Raw genomic sequence first — 6,969 nt, forward strand, 5'->3', positions numbered from 1 at the left:
GAGCCTAGCGTCATTAGGTCCCAATATACATTATGTAAGACCCGTCCGGAAGGTCTCGCTCGGGCCGGGGCTTTCTGGTTAGTAAGAGAAGGTGTGAGCCGAGCACCAGCGGCGTATTTGTCCACCGCTGCCGCCTGGTACACTAGCTGATGCTTCCTCCTGCATAATAAACTCCACGACATTATTGTCATTGCTATCCGCGTCCAAAACGGGCAACCCCAAACGTAGGTGCAGTACGTCTAATTGGTGCAGAATTGTATTGATGATCACTGTCATACACCAGATTCACACTGATAACCTCCTGTCGTATTTCTGAAAAATCATCCCAGTCTGGAACGAAGCACCTGCATGCTGTGCTCAGGGGAATCCCGCTTGCGTGACCTTTGACGATTATGGGCAATTGTAGACTCACCCTCCGTGCGCACGTCATCATTATTAGCCTGTCCTTGGGATACGGCTCACCTCGAGGGGGTCAGGAGCGTCGACTAAGGGGATACGATATGAGTTGTAACCGCTCTTGGGTTATCGTTCTCGCCATCCATATCTGCCGTGAAAGCACCCAGGAAATTGGTCCAAAACCGTATGAAACCGTGCTTATCTTGGCGACACAACGAGACTGCTTACCCTACCGCTCGCCGTGCAATACCCAGGCGTGTACTTGGGACTGTAACAGCCCGGACACGGGTGCCGTTGATAATTCAGGTGACGATGACGTCCCACCTACTGAGCTCCAATCTGCACCCGCGCTAGTTCTATTAACACACCAGGGCACATGAGCGAACAGAAGCGTGCGGTAGCGGTTGTTTACGATGGTCGAACTCGTGATGGCGCTCTGCGTCCAACACTGTCACACCCGCGAGGTTAAACAAGCTTGTAGAAGAGTGGTCATTCCAATGCCGGCCGCCCCTAGAACACGGACTAAATCGAAGCGACAGAGATGTGACCTCGCGTATGCCCCCAAGCGGAGGCCCGCATCCTTCACCATTTAAATTCCCACTTGCTGTAAGCGGAAAGCAGCCTTAACGCAGTCACCCGCTAAGTATTTCGAATAAAAAAAATCAGGTGTGGCTGGTAGCAAAGTGGAGCATTTATAGATCTCTCTGTAGACACCCCATGTTGGTCGCTCCGTGTTCCTTGTCTATATAGGCTTTCAAGCGTTCTTCTAGCAGCTGTGCGTGGGTCATCATTTGTGGGAGGCGCTTCTGAAGGAGAACGTCTGCGGTTCACGTGCCTTCGATGTACTTCTCATGGAATTGTTCCATCAAAGCCCGCTCCAGAACTATAATAATTTCTTTGATGCGGGTAGGAGGGTGGTGAAGACCGAGCTCTCCCCACATATATACAAGCGCTGCTTGTGTATCTTTCATGGTCTTCTACCGGAGACTTGTTTTCGAGGAGACCTTGGATGCATTCATCGCATGGGCTCTGAAGACGGCTTGATAATCAGAGAGAAGCTGCTGCCGTCCGGCCTAGGAGCTCATATTAAAGCCAGATACTTTCGCGCTCCGGATTCCTTTGCCCAATCGGTGGGCTAGTAACATAATAAACTATTACCAGAAAATCAAGAATATATAAAAACGAAGAGTCGAAATGTCTAAAGTTTGAGGCGGTTTTGCTTACACACGGCTACTTACGAAGGGTTATTATGTACTTAAATTCGTTACAGTTCTAAATTGTTAAAGCGCTGCGCTGTCTACGCGCCTGGATACATATTGCTAGACATGCGGCGTGCGCGTGCCGAACACGTGCTACAGCTGAAGTGACAGGAATGGTGCGGCCCTCATTTCCAGACCGTTTGATATCCTGAACTGTGATTGGTCGTCGACTTCAATTGGGTCAATCACAGGTTCTTCTGCGGAAATCGATCTGTACACGTGGAATCTACACTATAAACAGGGTGTGTCCGTTTAAGAATACAACATGTACATTCAAACTTGGCGACGATATAGGGTACTAGGGGCTACGGGTTTCAATTCTGTTAACGCAATTAATTTCACTTTCATTTTTTTTCATTCGTCTGCTCACGTCAACTACAAGCCTTATTCCAAACCTTTCAATTAATTATGACCCAATGCTACGCCGACACCATCGACAAGCTCATGTGAGCCAATCGCGTCATCTCGGAGCTCAACATGTGGATGGTGATCGCCCAAAAGGATCTACTACTGCATGTTACTAATCCAGAGTTTGATCAACTGAGTGGTTGGAACACGGATAAATTGAAGTACAACGAGTTGAAAGCCGTGGTAGGATCGCTGGAGACTTTAGTCTCGCGTGCCAGATATACAAATGCCGAACGCTTACAGCGGGCAAGACGTGAGCTTTACTGTAGGCACCATTCGATAGAAAAATGCTTAATAACCGGCCCATCGGTACCAAACCGGTGTTCTGGTTCGCCATACGATGCCCTTTGTACACTTGGGCATTTATGGAGCTATTACGCCAGGTAGAGTCAATCGGTGAGTCTGTACACGTGACTTGGCAGGTTGTGCTGTTACTCGGAAGTTTGACCGACGGATACCGCGTGCTTGCGGCTGTTCCAAAAACACGTCCTACGTGGTGCACATGTCTACGGTCTCGTGTATAGATGTTTGGGTGGATTGACATCGGTTTAAGCAAGGTTGATCGCAACAAGGCCAAATGACTTCTATAACAACCATTTTGGTTTTGTTGCAAATGCCTCTACTGCAAGAAACCGGGACATGTGGAGTTTAAATGGAGGAAGAAAAATAATAGGGATAACAGTAGTAGTAGAAGAAGGAGAATTAGTAAAATGGCAAGTACTACTGCAGTAGAAGTGATACGCAGGTCTATTGGTTTAAAACCATAACAGGCAAAAACAAAAGAAAAAAATGGTTTGTACATCTGTTTTTTCTAATTTGAAAAAACAACCCAACCATAATCAGACTGACGGTTTGTCGCCATGCGAAAAGTAGTCCGATTGAGCAGTTAGATAAAGAAATCACGACTGTTTTCTAGATTATCGATTCTGTCAGACACAGGGACCACGAGTGTAACAAGATGAGGGGCCACGGTAGTTCATTTTACATGTTCTTGGCGCTTTCACGAATCTCTTTTCTTGTCGGAGCATCTGTGTTCCAGTACTATTAGCGTGTACGCCAGAGCCCGAAGCGGTGAGCATTTGTAGCATTACGCACCGAGGTTTCTACAGGGTTTAAAAAATAATCGACGCATCTGTAGCTATTACATTTACTAGCCGAGCTCCACCGCTACACGGCGGTAGTTTAGATTATATTCTGAATGTCTGCCTTAATATAACAATATAAAACCCTCGAATAGATCGTGATAAGAAAGCAGCGCCGTTTGACCAAAGTTAGCTGCTTATCGGAGAAAAACGGGGGTTTGGTCAACGTGAAGCACCTGCGCCAGGGCTGACTAAATTCTGCCATCCATCCCATAATTGCTTTCAATCTTGAGTCTGTGGTGCTTCGCTGGCATCATTCGTCAATGCGTGATGGTCTCTCCACTCCTGCTGCTTGTTGCGCAAGTTAGCGAGTGAGCAGCAGTACCGACGGCCAAACCCGTAGTGTATTTGTAGGATTAAAAATAGAATGGGGCGTGCAGCTTACCAGTCTGGGATCCGTAAACGTGTGGCTCGGGAAGTGCGCAGCACGTTCTGGAGGCAGGTGGAGCTGGGGCGCTTCCTCTCTACTCGAAACTCCCACATGACCATGGTAAAGAGCATCTTCAACACGATCACCTTAGAGATCACGGCGATGTCCTTGGCGCTGTCACACTGCGCAGCTTTTATAGTACTTTGGCCTTGGCGTTGCTTCTACTTCTTCTTCTTGCTTGCATGAGCGCATAGTAGTAGGTAGCTATCACCTTACGCACGGCGATGATGCTTGGCTGCCACGGGACGAGCTGAGTCGTGCTGACGGCGATTCGCAGCACCTTCATTTCGCCTCGACAACGGTCGAGCCTCTTCTTCGGCAAAGGCTCGTGATCGCGTCGGTGATCATATCGTCGGTGCCAGCATGTCGAATTCGTAGCTGACCAGGTGGCGCACCAGGTGAAACTTGTTCAAAATGTGCTTGCTCTTGCTGTGTTTGCCAGATTTATCAGTCAGGTAGATGCACGACTTGTTGTCGCCGCAGATCTTCGGTGTCGCAAACGCCCAGCGTTGCTCCTCACAGAGTATCATTAGCCACTGTAAGTCTCTGATTTCTTCCTTCATTGTAATATACACTGCTTCTGTTGTGCTCTGTGCGTGTTATCTTTTGCTTTCTTGATCCCTAAGAAACCACATTGTCATTGACGAATGTCACAAACCCGCTCACGCTCTTTCGATCATCAGGGCCATTCACGTAGTCAGCATCGGTGTTACACGTCAGCTCGACGTTGTTCCCGGCAACAATGATCACTAAGCCGTAGTTGTCGGTATCAGCTAGGTAGCGTAGCACTCGTTTAGCCATAACATAGTGTGTGTGCTCGCTACCGGACAAGTATTTGCTGAGATGACGCACAGTGTGCGCAATGTCCGGTCTTAAGGCTGAAACTAGATACTGTAATGCCCCAGCGAGCTCTCGGCACGGGAGCGATGTATCGGCTTGGATGGACTTGACCACCTCAGCGTGCAGTGCCTCCGGTGTAGCAATCGCATTGCATCTTTCCATGTGAAACCGATTCAGCACCTCCCGAATGTACTGCCGCTAGCAGAAATTCCCATGTCGTCGCTGGCGATCAATGAATATCTCCACGCCGAGTAGACATTTGACTGGTCCGAGATCAACGAGCTCGTACTCCTCACTGAGCTTCTTGGAAACCTTAGCGCACAGCTCACTTGGACCAAGTAGTAGGAGGTCGTCAACGTACACCGTGAGCAACATGGCGGCTTCTCTTCCCACTTTTCTGGCGTAGCGTCCGTAGGCAGAGTCGAGACGCTCAAGTCCGATCTTCGTCAGAAACTTATGCAAGGTCTTGTTCTAAGCGCGCGGCGCTTGCTTTAGCCCGTACAAACGCTTCTTTAGCTATTACACGTAGCGCGTAGAGTCTTGTCCAAAGCCTGGAGGTTGCTCCATATATACCTATTCGTCGAGCTCACCGTACAAGATCGGGGTCTTGACGTCAAATTGCAAATACCTCATTCGCGCTGCAAAGCAAATACGATCACGCATCTGATCGTCTCAAACCTGATGCCAGGCGCGAAGGGATCGCTGTCGTCGATGCCCATGCGCTGTAGAAATCCTCTGATGACCAACCTGGCTTTGTATCGCTGGATCCTGCCGGCTGCGTCCCTCTTCAATGCAAACATCCACTTGCACGAGATGACACGCTTGCCCTTGGCTTCTGTGCGCGGCACAAGCACTCAAGTTATGTGTTGCTGCTGTGAGCCCATCTCGACTTGCATGGCATCTTTCCACTTCATCCACTTCTTAGACATTGATGCATGTTGATGACTGATAGGAATCTTTACATCATCAACGCGCTGCGCCGTCACGCTCGTCACTTCGTAGTCCTTGAGGCGGGGGGATTGCTGTCACTTCCGCTTTGGCCGTGATGCAGCGATGCTGTTGTCGTTAGACGACGACTTCTGCTCCATGTGTGGCTCCCAAATGCCGTCGTCGTGAGCGTCACGTTTCCCGGCCTTGGTCTTTAAGGATCCCACTTGCAGCGGGGCTGCCGTAGCTTTAGCGTCAGAGGAAGACGTTCGACTCAAAGAGTCACTAATACTAAGTTCCTTATCCAAAGGACACTTACAGCCCAAGACCAGGGCTCAAGTTAACACCTTAACTTTTATGCTTCAAAACCAGAAGTGTTTTATTTACTATTATTGCGGCCAAGCCGCCTAGGGGTAAATGTATCTCCTTAACTATCTAGCATAGTTAAACCTAATCAAATGCATAACGTGTGGCTTTCAGCCAACGTACTGAGAGACCTTGTTAACTCTCCAACTTATGTACTGAGAGTTTGTTAACTCGCCGTGTACTTCGTACCCCTGTGTGCTCCACACCATGTAACCCCGTTACACTCTCCCCCACTAAGATGAGAGCATTCCGTTCTCGAAACTCTCCTCAGCGAGGTCACGTCTTGTTAAGACGGCCGACGTTACTACACCTCACAACAGCGTTGTACAGCTCCGTGAGCTCACAAACGCCTACGCATCGTTGATGCCCAACTTCTCGTCGTCGGCCCACGGCCCAATGCTCCAAGCGCAGCGCGCATCTTGCTCTCAAGCGGTCTCGCTCGCGCTCCTCGCCTACTCCAAGAGCTGCAAACCGCTTAGAGCAATGCTCTTGACTCATTCGAGTCGTCGACAACAGCTCAGCTGTTGAACTCTCGCTTCACAAGCGATAGGTCCGTGGTTCAAGCCCACTAGGGCACAGCCCTCTCGTTCCATGAACGATTGTTCACGCTTGGACAAGCTTAAGGGCAACACCCATTTAGCTCAATGGTTGAGCGTTGGCTTTGAGAGCCACAGGTCGGTGGTTCGAGCCCACCAGGGCACAGCCCTGTCGTTCCATGAACGATCGTTCACGCTTGGACAAGCTTAAGAGCAATCCGCTTTTAGCTCAGTGGTCGAGCGTTGGCTTTGGAAGCCACAGGTCGGTGGTTCGAACCCGCCAGGGCACAGCCCTCTCGTTCCATGAACTGTTGTCCTTGAATGGACAAGCTTAAGGGCAACGCTCTTGTAGCTCAATGGTCAAGCATTGCCTCTGGAAGCCACATGTCGGTGGCTCGATTCCACTTAGACGCAGGCCTCTCATACCATGGGTAGTCCGTACTCGGACAAGCTTACGGACATCGCCCTTGTAGCCCAATGGTAGAGCTCCGGCCTGTCAAGCCAAAGGCCAGTGGTTCGATCCCCGTGCGGGACACCACTTTCGCTGTTACAGCGCATCCACATTTGGATCATGCTCATCGAGCAAGTTGTTTCAAAACAACTATGCGTCTATCGAGACGCTTGTGCCTGAACCTTGTTCAGCACAACACGAAGCACCTGCTCCT

The 6,969-nt window shown here is 49.7% G+C and overlaps 1 pseudogene across 1 annotated transcript; it reads left to right on the forward strand.

Annotated features, from left to right (window-relative positions):
* Positions 1–6,646: 6,646 nt before the first annotated feature.
* PITG_31504 lies at positions 6,647–6,718 on the forward strand (annotated as a pseudogene). The gene has a single exon. The product of its transcript is annotated as a tRNA-OTHER (tRNA).
* The last annotated feature ends 251 nt before the right edge of the window (positions 6,719–6,969 follow it).

This window comes from Phytophthora infestans, genomic scaffold (genome assembly GCF_000142945.1).
Source record: "Phytophthora infestans T30-4 supercont1.280 genomic scaffold, whole genome shotgun sequence".
Lineage (NCBI taxonomy): Eukaryota > Oomycota > Peronosporomycetes > Peronosporales > Peronosporaceae > Phytophthora > Phytophthora infestans.